The sequence below is a fragment of the Notechis scutatus genome, chromosome 1 (assembly GCF_049901735.1).
Source record: "Notechis scutatus isolate UNSWTSFEM ecotype Mainland chromosome 1, rNotScu1.2, whole genome shotgun sequence".
NCBI classification, from domain to species: Eukaryota; Metazoa; Chordata; class Lepidosauria; order Squamata; family Elapidae; genus Notechis; species Notechis scutatus.
Window position 1 is genome coordinate 28,396,644 of NC_142009.1, and position 24,986 is coordinate 28,421,629.

The following is a 24,986-nucleotide window of genomic DNA, read 5'->3' on the forward strand; positions in this document are numbered from 1 at the left end:
GGTGCAGTAGGCAAGCTTGAATATTAGGCCTGACTTCTGACAATCCAGGGTGCCTCAAAAACAGGCAGATCCGAGGGCCAGCAGCTGCCTCTTGGATCCAGGCTATAACAGACTGTCTTGGCTTGGTTCTCGTTTCTCCCTCAGCTCAGTGGGTCTCCGGAAGGCTTTTTGCTCGACAAACACTCGTGCTCCAGTTTCACACTCCTCCTCACTGAGAGCTCTTGAAGGAAGTGGGCAGCCAGACCCAGGGGAGTGGCTTCAGTTTAAAAAAAAAAAGAAAAAGAAAGAAAAAGCATAGCTGTGAAGGAGAATAGTGAACGCTGTTCAAAAGTTTATTTCCCCTGCGCGGGTTGTTGTACAGCGAGCCCCCTTCCCACCATTGGCATCCTCCTTGGAAGGATCGAGGCCGACCCCTGCCCAAACAGGACCTTGGATCGACCTCAGGTGAGTTTCCTGACCTGCGGAGCAAAGGAAACGCTGCGCAAACAGCCCAGCATGTCCGCTTTGCGTGCCGAGGCAGGTTCCTGCTTGGTTTAGAGGCGAGTTCAAGCGTTGGCATCGGCGCTGGAAGTCTGACACACGTAACTGCAGGCAGGGGAGAAGTAAAGACGCAACCAGGAAGTGGGCGCGAGGGTGCCTTGAGCAGGCGGGCAGGCCAAAAGAAAGAGAAAGAAAGAGGGAGGGAGGGGGAAGGAAGGAGGGAGGGGGCGCTTCGTCGGAAACGGCTCCCCCACCCCCCACCCCTTTCTTTCTGCTCCCTCCTTTGGATCCAAGAAGCAAACTGGCGCGAGGTTGCTCTTGATCCCGTCTAAACGGCTTTCGTTTTCGAAGGTGGGCTGGAAAGGTAGGCGAAGGCGACTGGGACACTTGTTTCCACTTCTCCCTCCACCCTTTGCTGCCCTTCTTTCTTTTTCTGTTTCGCTCCCAAGGCGGTGGGACCTGCCTGAGAAACGCCAGCCCTACTTTTCTAGCCAGGCTTGACCTTGGAGAAGCAGGCGGGGTAAGAGAGGCAGCGTGCTACCTCCACCCCGCCAGCCCAGCGCGCACTTTCGGGCTTGCTCTCGGTTCCGCTGCGCGGCTACTTCCAGCTGATCTGGGACCCAAAGGCGACTTCCAGGGCGGAGTCGCCCTTTCGAGCCGGCTTGCCCAGGGTCCGGGGCACCCCGCAGGAGTGGGAGACTTCGGGCTAGGCGGGTCCCTAGGAAAGGGAAGAGGGGCCGGGGGGCCGCCAGGTGGAGAATCGCAGACTCCCCTGGCGGAATGATGAAAACGCGCCCGACTAACGCTTGCGCTAACTCTTAGGTTGGGTTCGCACAACACGCCGGACTTACGTTAAAAAAGGACCGGGCGGTAGTTTTGGACTTAGCGTTGTTATTGAAAAACCCAGTTGCCGTCTCGATACATTGCATGATTCAATCTATCTCCCTCTTCACATGTTTATTTGTGTCCCATTTCGCGTGGTGTATAAATATATAGCGGTTTGGATCCAATCCATCAGAATAGAGTTGGAAGGGATCTTAAGAGGCCGTCTAGTCCAACCCTCTGCTCAGGCAGGAGCCCCGATACCATTGTGTTTTGGGATTTGTTCACTCGGATTTAACGTGTTGTCTCAACACCTCCAAACTTTGAAGTCGATTCATGAATGGGTAGCTGATTGGACTGCATTTCTTTTTCTTAATTCTTTTTTTTTTTTTTTTTTTGGCTAATTCAGACTTGGGAGAAGAGGGGGAAGCAAAAGTGGATGGCCAGACAGTTCATTCCCAGCAATTATAACGTGACTATTGTACTTGTTAAGCAAATTGACATTTGATTTGATAAGAGTGATTATATTCTAGAGGGAGGAGCAGGCTGTAATGGATGTCTGTGCATCAGTGCCACCCTATTTACTGTACTGTATCTCTTTAGAATTAAGTGCCTCTGAATTCAGAGACTCTTTCTTCTGGAAAAGGATAGTTTTTAATCAATAGATCTGTCAAACATGGCAAGTTGCTCTGCTGAATAGATGGCTTGCAATATAAAAGGGACAGGAGGCTAACTGATGCTTTTGAGATATAAGAAGGGGAGATGGCAGACTTCTTGAGGTGGGTTGTGACCTACAATGGTAATAATAAAACTGTTTTTAAGATGTCATAGACATTTTTTCCCCCCTTTTTGGCACACCAGATCTATGTGGCTTCCTTTGTAGAGCTTGGATTTTACTTCATTCCTTGCTTTGCATCTGGGTGCACAGTGGGGTTTGCTTTTCTCGGGCCCTACAAATATTGTTGTGTTTAAAAAATTTGGGAGAAAAATAAAAGGGCTGAATAAAACATGAATAAAAGTATTCATGTACAACATAAACATGAATAAAATTATTTGCGTTTAGAGAATTGCGTATGTGAAAACTTCCGTGTGAAAACTCAGATTTTAACGTTGAAGGATAATGCTTTCTGAGTTTCATTCTTTGCTGGTGTGGCACTTATTTGTTTTTTAATATGAAAAATTTAGAAAGATTTTGATGGGGGTGCACGGCACGTTGCAAAGAAACAAGAGAAACTTCCTAATCATAATAGGAGTAATATAGATTTGTAATGGTAAAAATATGTCCCTTGAAAGAACAACCGGATACAAAGCTGCATGATTTTTAGGAAGTCTTTTCTTATTTAGTTGTGATTACCTGTTATTGAAAAAAAAAAGATATTCTGTACATGTCCCAATATACTTTCTAGCTATTCACTTCAGGCAGAGCTACAGTTTTAAAGATGTCCCATGGTCATGGAGAAGAAGTAGAAATCATGGTGGAGAAGCTGGATATAATCTTGCCCACTGTTCAATATTCTAGCCTGTTAACTTGCTAACTTCTTAACAAAGCAAACCATATTTGAGTCTGATCATAAAGTGGAAAGTTCTGTCTTTTGCTTGTCAACAACTATGTGCTGAAGTTCTCACTTCCAAATGGTTTTATTTCTTTTACTCCCCCTCCCCCAAAACCCAGAAAATATGGCTTTGTTTGGTCTGCAAATTTTAAATAGAATGTTGGTTTGAATTTATATGGGTGTATGAGTGATTATTGTGCCTATTGAGAATGACAGTGGTAATTCATACTCCGAGAACCCTCTCTTTTCTCTACCACAATCTTCAGAAGGAAAGCTAGCCTCTAAATTATTCTCTGGAATAGCCCCCAGAAGTTGTAATTGCATAAGGAATGTATTTAATGTGGAGTGTTTTTTTTGGGGGGGGGGGGGGATATGTATCAAACCTGTGGAATCTCTCTCTTTCCGATGTTTGTTCTGTCAAAATCTAGAAAGTCTGCAGTCTGAATAAAGGCTGTAAATATGCATACGTCATGTAAAGCATTTGTTGTCCATTTGGGTCCCCAAAACCTAATGCAAGCTTCCAGTGCAAATGTATCGAGCTTCCTGTTTGTAAATAAGCTTTTAACCACATTGATAAAAACAGAAAAAAGTGGGGGGGAAATGGAGACGTACATCTTGTCTTGGGGCAGAATCACTTATGAATAGAGAAGAAAGAGGTTCATGGAAGGTGGATTCACACAACATGCTCATTGTTTTGTGGAAACCCGGCCATTGCCTTAGCATGTAGAACCCAGCCAGAGATTCAGAAAAATACCATCTAGAAAATACCATGTAGAAAATGAGCAAGTACCAAGGAGAAGATGTTCGAATGCTTATCCTTGACAGGTTAATTAAGTGCAAATTCTACAATGTGTCTGGAACTGACTCTTGAGAGACCCATAATGTAGAATGATGTGGTCTAGAGTCATCCTTGCAAAAAAAAAAAAAAAAGATTCTGATGTAAAATTTTGTGCTTCATTGTGATGTAATCTACCAATTTTTTTTTTTTTAATAAGGAAGAGGTTTATCTTTGATCACTGGATGAGAATGCATTTCTAGCAGTGGCCAGCAAAAGGACAATTATGACATTTCTCCACTTGTTGCTTGCTGCCAGCATTTGGAATTCAGGTATACATTTCCTGAACATGGAGATCTGGTCTTGCTATTACAATTAATAATGGCTGATACCTTCATAGAATTTCTTCAGTATCCCTTAAAATCACTGTACTCTGCTATAATACATTCTTAGATCAACGAAAGTTATAGAATGAATTAAACTGGCCAGTAGTTAGCCAAATTGGAGGAGGTTGAGGGAGGAGGGGAGAAGAAGAGAGAAATCCTATGTGAGTTTAAGCCTGTCTTTTTGATGTGCCTGCTAACAATCGCTGATTGCTTATGGTACAACATGTATAATTTTTGCACTAGCTTTCCTAGTGAATTTTGGAAGTTATAATAATATGATCATCATACTGAAAATTCTCAGGTAAAGGTCAGATTTTATTAACAACTCCTTCATGCCAAATGTGAGTTTCCAAAATGGAAATTCTAGCTCCTTAAGCATTCTCTTGAAAGCCTTGGAACTTCCAAATAGACATATTTTACACTGACTGTGAATTAGGGTCTTGTTACATTGCTTGGAGCTGTTTGTGCAAAATCTCCAGAGGTGTGGATTTAAATTCAGAATTCCAATATCTAAAGTATCTGAGCAAAAAAGAATTATATTCAGCAGTCGTGTGGATAATGGTTTTTCTTAATTTTTGCAGTGCGTATATTTATGTATTTACAAATAGATGACATTCATTCTTTGTTTATTGATTTTTGAGAGAGGTTCTGAATCTAAGTTGCTTTCTGTGTCACAGGAGAGGCAGAATTAACATTTAGAATTGCAGATTTATTTAAGGGTTTTTTTTAAGTTGCAATGTTTAGAGAACTTTTGAGAGAAATTTCCATCCTCTTTTTCATATCTGTGCTAAAAAGGAGATTTGTTCTCTGCAAATGACTATCATCAACTTCAATTATGCAACGGAGTGCATATGTGCAAATTTAATTAAATTGCTTATTGCTAAATTAAATACATGTTTACAGACTTTTCAAGGGCTGAGTAAGTTGATAGAAGGGAAAAGATATACTGTATTCTCCTCCATGCTGCATCGAGAGGCCAGGATGGGTTGACTCCTTCCTATGACGTCATTTAGCTGAGTCTGTACTAAGATATAAAAGCCAGACCCCGGAAGTTACCCCAGCTTTTGACTCAGCTCCTTTCAGTCAGTAGCTGTGTCTCTGAAAGCATTCTGTTAGCACTCACCAGCGATCTTCAGTACCTTTTTTCCTCGCTTCAAGCAGCTCCCAGGGCAGCTGCTCTTCCAGGAGAGCAGGGCTCTCTCTCCTGCAACGGTGGGAGCAGCGTTGCCAGAGCGCTGTTCAGGCAAGTTGGGCAGTGTCTGTAGACCTCCCCCATGCCTGCGGTTTGAGCGGTCTAAAAGGCGATCGGCAAACCGATAACAGCGTCAGCCAGCTGATCGTGTGGCCAGAGGCTGCCCTTTCCTTTGCTGACTTCGCTCGGGGCTCTTTATAGCCTAAGGAGCGATTCTTCTATCTCGGAGCCTGTTTCCCATAGTCAGCAGCCATCTTGGATTGAAGCCTTCAACCACGAGGTGAGCGGCCATATTGTAAGCCCAGGGACCATTTATACCCTAAGGCAGGGGTCTCCAACCTTAGCAACTTTAAGACTTGTGGACTTCAACTCCCAGAATTCCTCAGCCAGCTTTGCTGGCTGAGGAATTCTGGGAGTTGAAGTCCAAAAGTCTTAAAGTTGCCAAGGTTGGAGACCCCTGCCCTAAGGGGCTTAACAGAAAAATTTACAAACAGTTTCTTCCATCGCAAGAGCCTTTTATTCTACAATGGAGCAAGATAAGGGTCAGGCAGAGCTTCCCCTCTCCCAGTGGAGCAGTCTCTTAAGCCCAATAAGAGAAAAAGATGTAGGCAACACACCCAATCGGTCTAGAGGGAGGTGGCTGCTAAAATCAGAGCTAAGGCTCTAGCCCTAAGAAGGCAACTCAGGCTGAGTTGAGGGCAGAAAAGCACAGACATGCAGCCCTAGAGGGGCAGTTCAACAGAACTATTCAACAGAAGGGAGTGCAATTACCGCAGGTTTCAGGTGATACCCGTGGGCCCCAGCCAAGCCCTCCCAGGGGAGGAGAAGTTATCTTGAGACTTTCCATCCTCCATCCTGGTCTCCTGAGGCTTTGGCAGTACAATATGATCCTCAAGATCTAAGCAGATCTGGGCCTTATTTCCAACAGGCTTCTGGGCCCTATGCTCCTCCCCCTCCCTCCAGGCCTCGAACCTCTTCTCAATCTAGGCCTGAAGCCACCTTCACTCCCACAGCAGCGGGCCTTCAGCCTTCTGCCTCTACCTTTGAGCATAGACCAGGGTTCTTTCATGGGGCTCGCTTCCTTCCTTATCCCATCACCCTTCAGTCAGGAAGTTATTTTGAAAGGGCACTTCCAACCTTCACCCCTGGTGGTTCACAGGTATCCTTCCTGGGATCTTCATGAGGTCCTTAATGCCCTTACGAAGCCCCCCTTTGAACCCCTTAGAACATTCTCTCTCCGTTTCCTGACTCTAAAGGTAGTGTTCCCCATTTCCATCACTTCAGCCAGGCGGGTATCCGAGCTTGCTGCTCTTTCCATCAGGCAGGACCTTTGTTCCTTTCATGATGATAGGGTTGTCCTCAGTCTGGACCCCTCATTTCTTCCAAAGGTTAACACCTGTTCCACAGGTCCCAGGACATTATGTTGCCTGGCTTCTGCCCCCTCCCATACCATGACTTAGAGCAGCAGTGGCACACGCTAGACGTAGGAAGGGCTCTTAGAATATACATTAAGCGCACTTCCTCCTTCAGGAAGTCAGAAGCCATGTTTGTTTCCTTTTCCCTTCTCACTTGGGGCACAAGGCCTCTTCTACTATTAGCAGGTGGGTCAGATCTTGCATTGAGCAGGCCTACAAAGCTGCGGTCCTTCCGATTCCTCGAGGTCGGACGGCGCACTCTACCAGAAACACGGCCACTTCGGCTGCCTGGGCGACCCAAGCACCCTTGGAGGAGATCTGTCGTACGGTCACGTGGACATCTCCATCTCCTTTCATCAGATACTACCATCTGGATGCCTTTGCCTCGGCAACTTCAGCCTTCGGCAGACGGATGCTTCAACGAGTGGTTCAACAGTCGGTGTGATGAGCCGGACGAGGACCCGCCTGTGGACATGCAAGCTTTGGTATGTCCCATCCTGGGCTCTCGATGCAGCATGGAGGAGAATGAGCATTGGTAGAAGTTACCCTGAACGCCCTTTCTATCGATGCTGCCCAGCCCCTCCCTTGATTCGTCCGGAGAGGGAAAGTCATATTTCTGTGTTCATTTGTGCTTTCAGAGACACCTTTCAGTCTGTCAAGTATCTTCGCCAAAGCTGGGGTAACTTCCGGGGTCTGGTTTTTATATCTTAGTACAAACTCAGCTAAATGACGTCATAGGAAGGACTCAACCCATCCTGGGCTCTCTCGCAGCATAGATAAAAAGAGCGTTCAGGGTAACTTCTACCAATGCCCAGTCTAAAGATATAGCTGAAAGTAATATGAAAAACTGCAGTTAGACTTTTGTCAATTTTTTTTAAAAGATTGAAAGTAATACTGATTTACAGCAACTAAAGTGAATTTAACTCTTCTGTACTGAGTTTCTTGATTCAAGTCATCTCATTTGTCCCACCCAGAGGAATATATAGACAGATATGTCTATATTCTATAGATATGTAGACATCTATATCAATGGTGGTATTTAAATTTTTTTTACTACCAGTTCTGTGGGTGTGGCTTGGTCAGTGTAGCTTGGTGGGCATGGCAGCGGAAGGATACTGTAAAATCCCCATTCCCTCCCCACCCCACTAACCTGCTTTCCAGCTCCATTCTCCTGTGCAGGGCAACAAAAGAAGACCCAGCCGATCAGCTGGGACTTTGATCAGCTAGGATTCGGGAGGCAGCAAATAGGTGGAGGTGGGGCCAACCAGAAGTAGTATTTACCAGTTCTCCGAACTACTCAAAATTTCTGCTACTGGTTCTCCAGAATCTGTCAGAACTGGCTGAATACCACCTCTGATCTATATTGAAAATATTTCACTATTTTGTGAGAATTAGAATTGTGAGGATTAGAAATTTGTTAATCAATACCCAACTGGTATGATCATAAAATCGAAATTGTATCAAAACAGTTCCTCACAGTAGCTCAAATTGGTATATTCCCATAGTTGTTTTCCTAAGAAAGTTATTTGAGCACATCAAGGAATATATCATCTCTGGATCACTCTTGTCTTGTTACATGAAGGTAAAGATCTCTGTTGGACAGAATGGCCATTGGCCATTCCAAAGCTCTTCCTTTTGCTTAGGAGAAAATCTAATTTATTTGATTAATGCATGAAATAAAATATTAATATAAAATAGCATAAAAGAAGACTTGGGGCCTCATTTATATAGCTTCTACTTTTCAGGGTCAACCAACAACAGTAAAGAAACAAGCAGTCAAGAAATATGCCATAGACTAGCACTTGATAGAGCAACCATGAAGACCTTGGCAAAATTCAATTGCCCTGATGTGTTTATACTTATGAAGACCACAATTGTGCAAGCCAAAGTATTCCTGTGACTGTATGACATGCTATGGAAGTAAACATTTACCTTGAAGAAGCAAAATAGGTGGAGTATTGACACGTTTGAACTTTATTGGATCATCAAGCAAATCAACACAGAGTTCTCACTCAGGGCCCAAATGACAAGACTCAAATTATCCTGCTTCCAATACTTTATGCAAAAACCCAACTTTCTGGGGAAGGGTCCAATGCTGGGAAAGATGGAAGCAAAGAGAAGCAGCAAGATGGATGGACTCATTTATGGCAACAATGGATGCAGGAGGACCTGAAAAACTCTGTTAGGTACACATAGATCATCATGGAGAAAATCCATGGGGTTGCTAGGAATTAAAACCCATTTGATGGCATATATCAATCACCATGGAAAGACCAAAGCTAATTTTTCATGGAAGAAGATATATTTCTGGAAATTCTTCAGATGGTCTCTCTAGCCTTTTCTGTCTACTGGCATCCTCCTTATTCAAATGGGATCCTGCAAATGGAGTATAAGAATATTTATTTACCACGTTTAAAAAAACCCTATTTATCAAGTGTGAAAGGCTTGTTATCATCCCTTTCAGAACAATTATTTGCTGTTCTGACATGTGATATTGTTGTTCTATTTTAGAAAAAGTCTCACAATTACACTTCCCCTATTTATTTATTTAGATGTGAGCAAGGTTTGGTATACTTACCAGCCTCAGGAATGAGAACAGTACATTCTGCTTAAGAGGAGGAACTGAAGCTAACTGACATAATCACATAACACTAGGAATGTGTAATATTTCACATTCAAAGGGGAAAAGCTGCTTAGGATTGTACAGGGATAGCACCTCTCTGCAACTCCATCAACTAAAAAATTCTCTTCTAGGAGTCATGCTGCAATGTGGAGGGCAGGTGCACAATTTTGGAAAAAATGCAGCTTCTGTAAAGAGTTACATACCTGTGCTACACGAATGCTCCCACGTGTTTGGAAGCACCTTTTGATTTTAAATCTGTAAAATTGCTTTATAGATTGTTATTTATTTATATATCGCATTTAGAAACTGCCCTGTTCTCTCAGAAAAGCTATATATAAATAATCATATTAAATATAGTTAAAACCAGAATAAAATAATAATAACAAAAATTAAAAGGCAAGGAGTTTTTGCATGTAGAAGTTCCTGGGCATGTTTATCTCAAGAGAGATCTGGGCTAGTTGGGGATGAAATAGGCCAAAACATAGCCAACAGCTTATGCAACACTGGATGAGATGAACCAATCATTTGTCCCTGTATAAGGTAGCTTCTGAGATAGACTTTGGGTGGCATCACCAAAATGAAGATAATGCATTTTCTGTTCTTTGATTCTTGGGCATGCTTCCACTTTCTACAGTGTTCTTGCACAACAGCTGCTGTTAGTGAACACAGTGTTCCCTCTTTTCTTTTTCTATGGGAGAAACTCCTACTTCCTCATCCTTTCCATACTGAGTGATTTACCTATCTGCAAGTATAACTGCAGGTGTGAATGACTGAGCAGTAATCATGCTGGGAAGCTCATCTTTCTTTTAAATCGGCATTAGCTCTTCATTTTCACTATCCACAATCAGTTCAAGGTTCATAATGAACCCAGACTCATGGGCAAATGGGAAAGGAGGCCACTGGCCTTGCTCATATTGCAAGGAATCTGGCTAGCTAGTACATCTTCTGGACCAGAATTTGTTCAAATGTTTTCAAGCAACAACATTTATTTTTATAGGTAACAGATGCTTTTGGGTCATATCAATCATTGTGACTCTAAGTTGCTCCAAGTAGTAATACAATAGCAAGTGTTGTGTTAGTAATATAATAGTCATAAAACAAATCATCAAAATAAATCAGAACCATAATTAGAAGCCTTGTGATAACTGCCTCTTTTCCCTTTTAACACTTCTGGTCCCCTGTTTTTTGATTCCATCTAAATATGTTCACCAAGCCATAATGTACTTAACCGCAATGGGTTTGGCTGGCCTTATCCATCCTATCATGTTATAAGCCAGAATTTATTCACCAGAGTGTCCGGGTTCATCCAAGCTAAAGCATCAAACCAGCCACAGTTTGGCCTAGCATAATATGCAAACCAGTCATACGATCTAATCCAGGAGATGAAATTTTTCCTAACCAGTGATCTTCATTGGCAGAAATGATTCTACTTGGTACAGTCTGTATGCTGGGCATCTGCTGAATACAGAGCTTGTAAAAAAATTATGGTGGGCATAATGCTGGCTGGATAGTTCCAGCGGCAGACTGAAGACTAGATATATGGATGTGCATTGGGTGAACACCAGCAGCCTGAATATTCACACCAAGCCAAATGAGTGTGAATATTGCAATAGAGAATGTGTCCAATAGAGACCTATTCATTGCTATCATTATTCTCATCTTACGCACCGGAAACATATTCCTTGTGTGTCTAATCAAACTTGGCCAATAAAGTATTCTATTCTATTCTATTCTATTCTATTCTATTCTATTCTATTCTATTCTATTCTATTCTATTCTATTCTATTCTATTCTATTCTATTCTATTCCATTCCATTCCATTCCATTCCATTCCATTCCATTTCCCATTCCATATTTTCTATTCTATTCTATTCTATTCTATTCTATTCTATTCTATTCTATTCTATTCTATTCAAATCTATTCTATTCAAATCTATTCTATTCAAATCTCTCCAATAAGATGCAGGTCAATAGTGAGAAAAGTAAAGTCCTGCACTTAGGCAGGACAAACCAAATGCACAGGAACAGAATAGACAGCATTTGGCTTAATAGCAACACCTATGAGAGGGATCTAGGAATCCTAGTAGACCACTGCTTAAATATGAGCCAGCAGTGTGCTGCAGCTGCCAAAAGGAAGCCAATGCCCTCCAAGGCTTCATCAACAGAGGGATAGCATCAAGATCATGAGAAGTGATAGTACTACTTTATACTGCACTAGTAAAGCCACACTTGGAATGCTACATATAGTTCTAGTTACCATGATACAAAGAATGTGCTGAGGTCCTAGAAAGAGTGCAGAGAAGAGCATCAAAGATGATAAGAAGACTGGAGTCTAAACCATATGACAAATGACTGAGGAAACTAGGTTTCTAGAGAAGACATGATAACTGTCTTTCAATACTTGAAGAGCTAACATAGGAAAGAAGAAGTCAATTTATTCTCCAAAGCACTTGAGGGTAGGACTAAAAGCAAAAAGCAACCAGAACTAAGGGGAAATTTCCTGCCAGTAAGAACGATTAATCAATGGAACAGCTTGCCCCCGGGACTTGTGGGTCTCTTATCGCTGGAGGTCTTCAAGAAAAGACTGGACAGCCATTTGTCTGGGTAGAAGAAGAACTCCTGCCCTGAGCAGAGGATTTGACTAAAAGACCTCCAAGGTCCCTTCCAGCCCTATGTTTCTATGATTCTGTGATTCTATGAATCCTGCGTTCTTTCTTACCAATGCAATGTATGTGTGGAATCCCCTCTGGATTTGAGCAACTTCTTCCTCTACTTTAAGGTTAAAATAGCACATGCAGAAGAATAATAATCCTACGTAAAGACAGTGAGAAGACAGTCATGATGCAAGTAAGCAGTTAAGGACAACCGAGGACACCAGTTGATGCTACACACTTAACCAGATTGAGTAAAGACTTAGCAGAAGCTGTCAGACAGCAGACTATGCTTGGTTAGAGTTAAACTTGGCTTTGTTTTGTAGCTTCACATATTGCATATACTCCATTTAGTTAATTATAGTTGCGCTATGTAGCTTAATTCAAGTAACCAGATTAAGTATATTGTGTGAATGCAGCCAGCTTGTAGAACAGAATTCACACAAGCTTCAGTTTGGAATAGCTTGGAATTTAAGTTTGTGTGTGTGGTAGGGAGGAAGGTGGTAATTAAATAATTCTCAGCTACTACAGGGGAAAGAATATCTATATTTTTTATTTATTTTTTCAAAACAATAAATGGAAACTTCTGGACTAGTACAGTATAATCCATCAATCCATACAGCTTTAGGAAGAACCAACAGAAATACTATCCTCTGTCGGTGCCTTATGTTTTCCACTAAGCTTTCATGTTTACTGCCAGAATCCAAAGTGATGCGCGTGGAGTGCGGGGACCCTGTGTTATTCTTCCATTGATGAGAAACAAAGACAAATACATAAAGACATCTCCCCTTGTTCAAACCTCGGATGATAGATTGTCACTTAATTCTGTGGAAAGCTGTTTTACTTCAATTAACCTCTTTGGAGGGTCATTTTAAGTGGTTTTGCTGTTTCTATTGTCTATTTGTCTTTTGGACCTTTTCAAGACTGTATCCAATATTTGCACCACACCTTTAAACAATTCACTATGTGCTCTTCTAATAAATGGTGAAGAGGAAAAAGAAATGCTTGGACTTTGTACCGTTGTCGGAGAATCTGCATAATACCAATACAGATTCTAGCTTCTTCCAAATCTGTCCTAAGTTTATGAGTTAAGTGTAAACTCCATCCATGAATCCATGATTTCAAAATCAGCCAAGCTTCTTAGTCTCACACTGGCCACAAAAATATTTGCTTACTTACTTATTTATGTACATATTATTAGATTTTTGAGACTGTCAAACTCAATGTGACTTTGCTTAATTTTTCTAGAAAACTGCACCAATTGCTTTCCAGTTTTTGATAACTGAATTGGACAAAGCAAAATATTGCCCTAATTTGACATAGAGCATTGACAAGACACTGCAGTGAACGGATGTGATAAATTATGTGATGGAATTATATATTTTAGGAAGCCAGAATTGGCTTCTTACTACTTTGCATATACTTGGAAAGAAAACTTATTGTTTGGCACAGTGTCATGTGTGAAGCAGCTTTTGGCATGAATATCCAGCCAACACTCTTCTACCGTGCATATTTTATAGAATATATAAAATGAGTTTATTGCCTGGGGCATCTTAACTCCAGTTTGGCATAGTTTTAGTGTTTAGTCATGATGCCAGAAGAACAGGGAGAGTAGAAGTGTTGGTGTTGAGGCAGCCATCCCAATTCCCTCAAAAGCATTTCTTGTATGATTAAATCAGCATCTTTTCAGTGTTTTAGCCAGAAGGCATACAGAATAACAGAATAATAGAATAACAGAGCTGGAAGGGACCTTGGAGGTCTTCTAGTCCAATCCCCTGCTCAGGCAGGAAACCTTATAGCATTCCAGACAAATGGTTGTCCTATCTCTTCTTAATGGAGTCATTTGGGAACATTCAGCTTCCAAATCTCTTTTAGAGAGAGAGGTCATTACCCTGAGGTACAGAGAGAAGCTATTCATGGACTTACTAGACTCTGAAGGTACCTCTGTAGCTCCAAATATGGGTCTGTTTTGTTTTGTTTTTGGTGATCAGGATGCTTTGTCCATCCCATCATGTTACAGATGTCAATGTATTTTACTGTTGAGGTTGTTTCCTTGTGTTTAGTGTTCATAATGTTTTCAGCAACTTTGTATTCCAGTCCAAGATTGGTGGATTCAAGAGAACAGTGATGACGATAACGCAGTGTGGCTTCCTTCTGCTTGGCCTATTTTTGAGCAAGATATGTAGTTATTAGAGCCTTGGTGGTGCAGTGGTTAGAGTGCTGTTCTGCAGCCCACTTCTCCTAATTACAGACTGCCTGCAATTTGGCAGTTCAAATCCCACCAGGCTCAAGGTTGACTCAGCCTTCCATCCTTCCGAGGTGGGTAAAATGAGGACCCAGATTGTTGGAGACAATAGGCTGACTCTGCAAAACCGCTTAGAGAGGGCTGTAAAACACTATAAAGTGGTATATAAGTGCTATTGCTATTAAAGAGGGCCTATTCCATTTTTCCCCCTCCCAACAGGATAAGCAACTCGGAAGGTGGACTGAGCCCCATTTTATAGCCCCTGCTCTCCCAAAATTTGCAAGGAAAATATGGCTGCAAAATGGAAATATTTGGAACAGTAACTAATTTCCTTCCTTCCTTCCTTCCTTCTTTCTGAAAGACAATCATTTCCTGTTATAAAAATCAATTTAAAAAATGAAAACTCTTCAAATAAAAATGAGCCAACCACCCTCAAAGGAAACATATTTATTTATTTATTTATTTATTTATTTTATTTATTTGATTTGCCAATTGTTTACAAGATAATAAGTATAAGTGTATACATAGTTGTGAATACATGAAATGGGTACATATAAGAAAAATAAAAGAAGAATAAGAGAAACAATAGGACAGGGACGGTAGGCACGTTGGTGCGCTTATGCACGCCCCTACAGACCTCTTAGGAAAGGGGTGAGGTCAATAGTAGACAGTCTAAGGTTAAAGTTTTTGGGGTTTGGGGAAGAAACTACAGAGTCGGGTAGAGTATTCCAGACATTGACCACTCTATTGCTGAAGTCGTATTTCCTGCAATCAAGTTTGGTGCGGTTAACTTTGAGTTTGTATCTATTGTGTGCTCTTGTGTTGTTATGGTTGAAGCTGAAGTATTCATTGACAGGTAGGACATTGCAATGTATGATTTTATATACCATGCTTAAATCAGACCGAAGACGGCGTAATTCAAGGTTTTCTAGTTCTAGAATTTCAAGTCTGGTGGAATAAGGTATTCTACAACGCAGTAGGAGTGGAGAACTCTTCTTGTGAAATATTTCTGGACTTTCTCAATTGTGCTAATATCAGATACGTAATGTGGGTTCCAGACTGATGAACTGTATTCGAGTATTGGTCTAGCAATGTTTTGTATGCTCTGGTTAGTAGTGTGATATTACCAGAGAAAAAGCTACGTAGGATTAGGTTAACAACTCTTAATGCCTTTTGGCTATGTAGTTGCAGTGGGCTCTAGCACTTAGATCATTAGAGGTGAGTATTCCAAGGTCCTTTACAGAGCTTGGGTCATCAACAAGATCTTGACTATTCAGCTTGTATTTTATTTTCTGATTTTTTTGCCAATATGTAAGACAGAGCATTTATTTGTTGAGATTTGAAGTTGCCATTTGTTTGACCATTCTGATACATAGTCAAGATCTTTTTGTAGGGTAGCAGTATTGTCTGTGGTATTGAACAGCTTTACATCATCAGCGAAAAAGAACGCAATTGCTCTTAATATGATCACAGAGAGAGTTGAAGAGAGTTGGTCCTAGAACACTGCCTTGGGGGACACCACTATTGACAGGTACAGAATTTGATAGGACGCTCCCAATTTTGACCATTTGTTGTCTGTTTGCCAGGAATGCCTTTAATATCCCTCCATCAGGTCTGTGTCCCTTAGAGGCTGAAAATACTCACAGTCAAAATTATGTGTGTGTGGGGAGGCATGGATTCCAAGCCCCCAGGAGTTTGAATTATTTATATAAAACAATTAAAAGGCTAGATACAAATAAAATAAATAAGACGCCTGCAGAGAGGAAGAGTTTAGGAAGTTTTTAGAGGGAGAAGCAAAGCCCCCGTGGTTGTATGAAAGCTGGGATGGCATAGGAAATTGGCTTTGTTGTGCTCTTGGCTCCCTGAGATCTTCTGAATTTTATTTTCTTATAGTTATCTATAAGGGACACAGTGGCTTAGTGGCTAAGACAGTGAGCTTGTTGATCAGAAAGGTCAGCAGTTCAGCAGTTTGAATCCCTAGCACTGCATAATGGAGTGAGCTCCTGTTACTTGTCCCAACTTCTGCCAACCTAGCAGTTCAAAAGCATCTAAAAATGCAAGTAGAAAAATAGGGATCACTTTGGTGGGGAGGTAACAGTGTTCCGTGCACCTTCAGCATTTAGTCATGCCGACCACATGACCACAGGAGATATCTTTGGACAGCGCTGGCTCTTCGGCTTTGTAACGGAGATGAGCACTGCCCCCTAGAGCCGGAAATGACTAGCACGTATGTGCAAGGGGAACCTTTACTGTTGTTATCTCCTAAAAGATTCTGTTGCAAGCTGGTGCCCTGTTGGGATTTATCAATTGACATACCTGCTGAGTCAGCAGAAAATTCTGTGTGTGCGTGTGTTTATGCACAGGCATACAAGTGGCACACACACCTTATTTGTTATTTTATATTGATGCAATATTTATGGCCCCATGAACTCATCATCACTGCGCTGCGGTGGCGCAGTGGTTAGAATGCAGTACTGCAGGTTACTTCTGCTGACTGCCGGCTGACTGCAGTTTGGCAGTTCGAGTCTCACTGGCTCAAGGTTGACTCAGCCTTCCAAGGTCACTAAAATGAGGACCCAGGAGGCAATATGCTGACTCTGAAACCACTTAGTAAGGGCTGTAAAGCATTGTGAAGCAGCATATAAGTCTACGTACTATTGCTGTTGCTACCCCTAAATTGCAGCACTTTTTAAAAGAGCTAACCATCTCAACTCCTCATTTTAAAACTGGTGAACTATAAACCAAGACCATCTCAGCATATGGTGGTAGATGATGGATTGTTTATTTAAAATATTTTAAATAATTCCTTTTGCAGTCCAATAGCTAATAAATCATTATAAATGCAGTCTCTTGTCCAAAAATAATATTCGCTCTTCATGCTTTTAAGGAAAGATTATGCAGTTAATTATGCGGTTCTACTTTATTAATGAATAAAGAACTCATATTTCCATTTAAGTCAAATACTTCTCAAGGGATAAATAACATTGTTTTGTGTGGAGTCTGAAAGTTTCATTGCAAGCGTGCAATTGCTGCACTTGTTATCAATGCTGGCAATTTAAATCCTAAACAATTTCAGTCCAGGATTAAATTAGGAGATTCTTTTCTGTAATCCCATTTTGGATGGATGGATGAATGAATGAATGGATGGATGGCTGACTGACTGACTGAATGAACGAATGAATGAATGAATGGTGATGAGCAAAGGCAGGGCCTTCTCAGGGGCTATTCCATTATTATGAACAATCAGACTTGGCAGTTCCACCCCCCTAGCAGAAAATAAGTGTTTTCCCACAGGCTTTGTGTGAAGGTTATGCATTATTTACAATATTCTGCTTTAATGTATTTTAAACTCAATTTTATAATATTGTCATATTAAGCTATTGTCAGTCACCTCCAGTAATACCTCATCAACATAAGAAGAGTGGAGGCAAAAGGGTGGGACTTGGAATAATGGAAAAATGGAGTGCCACCTGGAAAAATAAAGAGGATTAACAGTGAAACTTTGAAAAGACTCCTAAAGATACATTGTAACTGAAATCTTATTAAAAGATACAGTAACCCACGGAAAGGAAAAATAAAGGAAAGAAACAAGAAGGAACAGTCTGGGATCATTTGATGATTTTTTAAAAAAAGTTTTTGGCATTGTTTTTTTCTTTCTTTTTCTGTTTTTACTTAAAGTCAATCGGGTGGTTGCTCAAAAGTGTTTAAAATGCCATCACTCCTGGAGGAATTGAAGATGAGTCTTAAAAAACAGAAAGAAGATGCAGAAAGGGGAAGAAGATCCTTTGGCTTCGAATTTGAATTTTTTGAAATGGAGATCCTGAACTATGAAAAGCAAAAGGAAAAGCTTCAAGAGCAAGAAGAAGGGCGGGACAAAGAAGAAGCCATTTTCAATGATCAAATAATGCAAAGTGTGGTAATAAGGGGGAAAAGGGGGAAAGGAGTTAAAAGTTTGAAATCAAAGGGAACAGCCAAAAAGAAAAATAGTCTGAAAAAGAAGTATAACAGCAAGGAAAATAAGAAAACTACAGAAAGGAAAATTAGAGAGAGAAGGGTATTTAAAAAGGGATGAGAAAAAGGGGGGAAAGATAGGGAAAGAACTTATGAGGGACAAAAACAGGAAATAAAGAAAAAGGGGAAACGTACTAGGATTAAAGGTATTTGCTCAGCTAGGAAACACAGAGACAATGGTTAAATTAAGTTAAAAGTAAGGATTCTGCAAAGGTACAAAAGATAGTGTTGTGACAGTAGAATACTGTAATGAGTTAGAAATGAAATAAGTAAATAATCTATGAGATAAAACTGTATTGTTATGTAATGGTATGTTTATTTATAATTAATGCAATAAAGAAGAGAGGGAAACATTGCAATTGTTTCTAAAGATTGATAAAATATTGAAAAGAAATGTGAAAGATTTATAAGGAAATTTATACCAGTTATTAGAATGAATTTGGATAATTATTTTTCTTATTAATACTAAATAATTTATAAGATAAAACTGCATGACTATCCAATGGTATGCTTATTAACAGTTAAGTAATAATGAAGAAGGGAGGGAAACATTTCAATTGTTCTCAAAGATTGATAGATATTGAAAAGAAATGTGAAAGATTTACAAGGTTCATACCAGTACTAGAATGATTTTGAATAACTATTTTGTTTACTAATGTTTATATATATATATATATATATATATTGTTTTTGCTATGTTTTTAGAATTTTTCTTTTTACATTTTCAAGGGGAAGTACCAAGCAGAGTCTGAATGATGAGATCTACATGATATAAAATAGATATTAGAAATTTGAATGTTATAATTTTAGAATGCACAAATTCAATGTTTAATGAGATTTCATATGATAACAACAATAAGATTTAGAGGTGTTGCACTTCGATTGGCAATCATAGGGGAAAATTTTGCTTCTTAAGAATGTTGGAAGAGAACATATGAAATTGTAAACAAGACAGACGAAAGTCTAAGTACAATGAATAAAAAGATATAGAAATTTAGGTAAAAGAAATACACTTGAATAAGAAGAAAATGAGATAACCATAAAAGAAAATTAAGAGAAGTAAAGGGAAAAATAGTGAGAAGTTGGAAAAAGAGTAATAAGATATGAAGTTGAATGTGTAAGATGAATATGCATATTAAATTGTGTCTGTATGGAAATGTGATAACCCGGAACAATGCTATACTCAAATAAGATGTTTTATTGTTTTGTTAAAACTCAATAAAACTTTATTTTTTAAAAAAAAGCATATTTGGGACAATCATGACTGAGAATCTCTGTGGTCATTTATGCAGTTTGGGATGGCTATTTTGAACTTTTCCAAGACACAGCATAAGAAATATGATGAATTGGAAATCCAGTTTTATGAAGCAACAGCAGAAATACATTTAGTCTTCAGTCAGAGGACTTCAAATCTGGAAGTCATACCTTAACCCATCTGGCCACAACAGGAATGTCTAGCTTGCAACTCTCACCCAGGGACTGTGCTCCAGTTGCATGCTACTTTCTTTCTGTTTACTTCCGGAGAAATGGCTTGCAGACTGGCAGGAAATGTTGGCTGTGTGCAGTAATGAATCATTCTTGGGTAATAACTGTGGAGCTCAGAAAGAATTTAAATGTGTTTTCCATGAGAACCATTTGGTGAGTTAACATCAAGAGTGGAGATAACTATAAAAAGAAAGTGAAAGGAAAAAAAGTGGGGAGGGAAGAAAAATAGGGCGGGCAGTCAGGACTTGTTGTTCCGGATGCAACATAATTCTTTTCTGCTTGGAGGCTGTGAAATGACAAATATGGAGACCATCTGTGGTTTAGTGAATCATGAGGGTGAGGGAAAGCTAAGGAAGCAAACAGCAGAAGACAAAACTAGAGGCAGTTCTAAAATGCACTCTCCAGCTTCACAGATACACAAGAAGACATCATCTGAATCAAGATTTGTTCTGGGAAACCTTGCAAAGTCCTGATGAGGACTTGAAATCCTATTTCAGCTATATCCTTAACCACAAACTGCTGATAGTTAGAGATAAGCTGCCAGTGCATTGTTGTTGTTGTTTTCTGGGTAAGAGCATTGATTCCTGACATGTATTTTACTCCTTTTAAGAGTGTCGTTCTGGGCAAAATAATAATGATACCTCTGGAGGAAATATAACAGCATTCTCCTGATCTTGTAACAGGATGTTACATAAGTTAAAGATCTCACATGCCTGGAAAAAGTACAGAGAAGAGCAACTAGGATGATTAGGGGACTGGAGATTAAAACATATGAAGAACGGTTACAGGAACTGGGCTTGGCTAGTCTAGTGAAGAGAATGACCAGGGGAGACATGATAGCAGTCTTCCAATATTTGAGGGGCTGCCACAGAGAGAGGAGGGGGGGTCAAGCTATTGTCCAAGGCACCCAAAGGCCAGACAAGAAATAATGGGTGGAAATTGATCAAGGAGAGATTCAACCTAGAAATAAGGAGGACTTTTCTGACAGTGAGAACAATCAACCAGTGAAACAGCTTGCCTTTGGAAGTTGTGAGAGCTTCATCACTGAAGGCTTTCAAGAAGAGATTGGACTGCCATTTGTCAGAAATGGTATAAGGTCTCCTGCTTGGGCAGGGGGTTGGACTAGATGGCCTACAAGGTCCCTTCCAACTCTGTTAATCTGTTAAAGTCTATCTGGGTACAAGACTGGGGAGGGTTGGTGTGCTGTAGAGAGATTTCTGCCCATCCTGGGTCTGCAAGTTAGGTGATCCTAAGAGAAGGTCACTTTGTACAATTTTCACCTTGCAAAAAAAACAACAACCTCCCCCCGCCCCAATTTTGCATGATTTATTTACTTCTGTGAGGGGTCCAAAAAGTCAATACTGCTCCAAAAAGGAAAATGTTAATACTTTCTCCAGGATCTTTTCCTGGATCCTATGCTTACCACCTTCAAAAGTAGATGAGATGATCAAACAGCTGTTTTAGATAGCAGTTTCATTCTATTAGTTTCTATATTTGCTCTGCACACCTAACTCATTCAGTGATTATTTTCCTGTGTTTTCAAGCTATCTGCACATGGTAACGCATTTATGTTGAGTTAGGTTGGCTCAAAACTGAAATAAATAGATGAAAGTATTGAGCTTCAAATGCAGTCTATGAATAAATCAACACGGGGTTTAATTCACTTGGAAAATCCCCTGCAGAACATCCCGTCCTAGAAGCAAGCTTTTTTTTCTTTGTTCTTTACTTTTCCATCCACATCACACAGAATCCAAGGTCATCTAAAGAAGCTGAAGGGTGGGAGATTCAGAGCTAATGAAAGAAAATCCTTTTCTTTTTCATCAGTCCCCAGTTAAATTGCAGAACTCGCTACCAGAAGATGCAATGCTAACTAACCTGAATTTCTTTACAGGGATTGAGACAAATCCATAATGGCTAGCAATGATAATAGCTCTATATTTCTTCCAGTAAAGGAGGTGTCATGTCTCTCAATGCCAGTCGCTGGGGAACACAAGTGGGAGGTACTATGTGCTGTTATGAATGGGTACTAGATGGCCGCATTAGATTTCCTGAATCCAAAAAGAACATCTTGAATATTGGTTGCTAGGGAGCAACAGTGGAGAAAGACTTTTATAGCTCATCTTGTACAAGGTGACCTTCTCTTGACCACTGGGTGACTCTGAATGCTGGGTGACTCTGATTCCACAGGACTCTCTTTGTGTTTCTATGTTCATGCACCATGTTATCAAATGCTCTTTTATACACCAAAGTATGTCCCTTGTATTGATATTTAGTTCACCAGCAAGTGTACTGGACTATGGGAATCATCTCCGTGGTGGCTCAGTGGTTAGAATGCAGTATTACACTTACAGGTTCATTATGCTAACTGCCAGCAGTTCGATTGTCAATGGCTCAAGGTTGACTCATCCTTTCATCCTTTCAAGGTTGATAAAATGAGGACCCAGATTGTTGGGGCAATATGCTGATTCTGTAAAGAGAGGGCTGTAAAGCACTGTGAAGAGGTATATAAGTCTAAGTGCTATTGCTATCTTTGGAGATGGGCCAAGAGATGTGTCATTTCAGAGTCAGCATAGTTCGCAGCTGGACGGTAGATGAGGCAAGAAAAACCCTTCCTAATTCTCAGGAATAAAGGGGATGGGGAATTGTTCAAGTAGTCCGCAACTTACGACTACAACTGAGCACAAAATTTATGTTGCTAAGTGAGACATTTGTTAAGTGAGTTTTGCCACATTTTACGACCTTTCTTGACCCAGGGGTCAAAAGGTTGTAAAAAGTGGCCATATTACCCTGCAAATGTCATAAATATGAACCAGTTGCTGAACATTCTAAGTTTGATTATGTGACCATGAAGATGTTGCAACGGTTGTGTGAAAAACGGTCCTAAGTCACTTTTTTCAGTGCTGTTGTAACTTTGAATGGTCACTAAACAAATGGTTGTAAGTCAAGGACTACCTGTACTTTCAAACTTGCAAATTTCTGTGAATGTAATCTTACAATAAAATATAATTAGCTTTCTATTTATGTTTCCTGACTGGCTTAACTTATACAGCTGTCATGGACTAACTGGGATTTTGATCCAATCTATCAGACAAGTTTTCTTTCGTTATATTATGCTGCCCAAAGTGAATTTCTAGTAGTTCATGTCCTAAAGCATTGTTTCTCAACCTGAAGTCCACACACCTGAAAGTTGGCAAGGTTGAGAAACACTGCCCTAAAGCACCAAGAAATGAGATTTGTCTACTGAAGTTCATATTTTGCAGAACTTCGTCTGACTGTTTGCTGTTCCTCTTCATTCTGAGAGGAGTTATAACCAGTGGTAGGATTCAAAATTCTTTACAACCAGTTCTGTGGGCATGGTGTGGCTTGGTGGGCATGGCATGGTGGGCGTGGCAGGTGAAGGATACTGTAACATCTGCATTCCCTCCCCACCCCCCTAACCTGCTTTCCAGCTCCGTTCTCCTGTGCAGGGCAACAAAAGAAGACCCAGCCAATCAGCTGGGACTTGGGAGGCAGAGAATAGATGGGGATGGGGCCAGTCAGAGGTGGTATTTGCTGGTTCTCCGAATTACTCAAAATTTCCACTACTGATTCTCCAGAACTGGTCAGAACCTGCTGAATATCACCTTTGGTTACAACAGAACAGAGTATAAGAGAATAACAGAGTTGAAAGGAACTTGGAAGTCTTTTAGTGCAACCTCCTGCTCAAATAGGAAACCCTATACAATTTCAGCCAAAGGGTTGTCCAATCTTGTCTTCAAAACCTCCAGTGTTGCAGCACTCACAAGTTCTGGAGACAAATTTTTTCTTAATACTAGATTGCTTCTCTGCTTGATTAGCGCCCATCCATTGCTTCTTGTCCTGCCTTTAGGTGCTTTGGAAAACAGGTTGACCCCCCTGCTCTTCTTTGTAGCAGCCCCTTATATATTTGACCTGAAAGCTAGTGATTAAAATGGCACATCATCATTTCAAAAAACAGGGAAGACCTTTCAGAATTGCCTACAAATGGCAGCCTTACCCACATGTGTATGATGTGCTTACCACCCACAACACACATTGTGGCCTTCAGCCTAATCCCTTCCCCCAAATATTGTGTAACATTTGGCCACCAAAAGGATATACACTTCATGTAAAGCTTCGCTACAAGAGGAAAGGATCTCCATATGTTGATCAGTGGAATAGGGACTGAATAATATTTTTGCTTTTAGTCCTGGATCAGAACAATTTGCAATGTAAAATAAAATATGTCAGAAGATGCTCTTCCTTGCCCCTTTGTTAATTCTGTCATAATCTCGCTTATGTTGCTCGAAGTATCTGCCAAAAAATAGTCTGTTATGAGTCAGAATTGCATATTCACATATTTAAATTCAATTAATTATTGAGCGGTTCGTGGACAATTTTTTTCTTCTTTTCTTTTAAATGTTATTTAAACCTACATTGACTAACAAAACACTGAAAATAAAAATCAGGATAAGAACAAATGAAGCAAGCATATGTAAAGGATATCACAGATAAAGGATATCATAATAAGTCTGACATTTTAAGGGAAGTACCATACAGTAGAGTAGATGTGGTGAGGTGTTGGATTTAGACCAGGGCTTGTCAAGTTCAATCCATCATTAGCCATGGAAATTTTGTGAAGAATTTGAGCCAGTCATTCTAAGTCCACCAGGCTTAAAGTGGCCAAGGTTGGAGACCCCTTCTTCACAGGGCTGTGGTTATGAGGGGAAAATGGAGTCTGCTATGCATGCAGCCTTGGGCTTCTGGAATGGAAAATCAACAATATCAATAAATAAAGTAGAGGGAATTTATCAGGGTTACTTTATTGACAGAACTAAAAACCTTGAAACCAAATTGGCATAAAATAATAATTAGAGATTTTTTTTTAGACTCTCCCTTGTTGTCTTCACATTTTGCCAATCAAAGAAAAATGTACTTCAGTTTCCCAATATTTTGCTATTTTAAATTTAGCATTTCACTTCAGAAATTGTGTGACTTCCTTCTCTGCATTTCTTTGGTCTGTCTTGGTAATGGATAATAAATGTTAATATTGTGTAATGTTTTCAAATTTTCTAAAAAAAATAATCAAATTAAGAGAGTAATTAAAGGGCTATAGCAGTCAGGGATAACAGTAGGTATCTATGTCATTATAAGCCCTCCGATACAATCTAGAATGATTAATGTAAAACAGTTTTCAAAGTACCATCTATAAATTATTTTTATACTCGGTTTCTGATGACTTGCTAAAATAGATTGAAAAGGAAGTTTATACTTTGCCCAGCTGACTCATCCAGTTCAGGTCCTCTTCTGATACTATTTAAAGACCTATAGTACTGCTTTTAGTATTTTAT

At 40.2% G+C, this 24,986-nt stretch overlaps 1 protein-coding gene across 10 annotated transcripts in view; it reads left to right on the plus strand.

Annotated features, from left to right (window-relative positions):
• The first annotated feature begins 265 nt into the window (after positions 1-265).
• The window catches only part of PTK2B (protein tyrosine kinase 2 beta), a 114,730-nt gene continuing 90,009 nt past the window's right edge, over positions 266-24,986 (plus strand). For 4 of the 10 annotated variants that reach the window (XM_087959898.1, XM_087959908.1, XM_087959916.1 and 1 more), the window contains exon 1: positions 605-844. The gene's annotated coding sequence lies outside the window, so the exon portion shown is untranslated. Of the gene's footprint in view, positions 445-589; positions 845-980; positions 1,001-24,986 lie in introns of those variants that run through there. The other 6 variants (XM_087959859.1, XM_087959895.1, XM_087959882.1 and 3 more) reach the window with 5 other exon arrangements.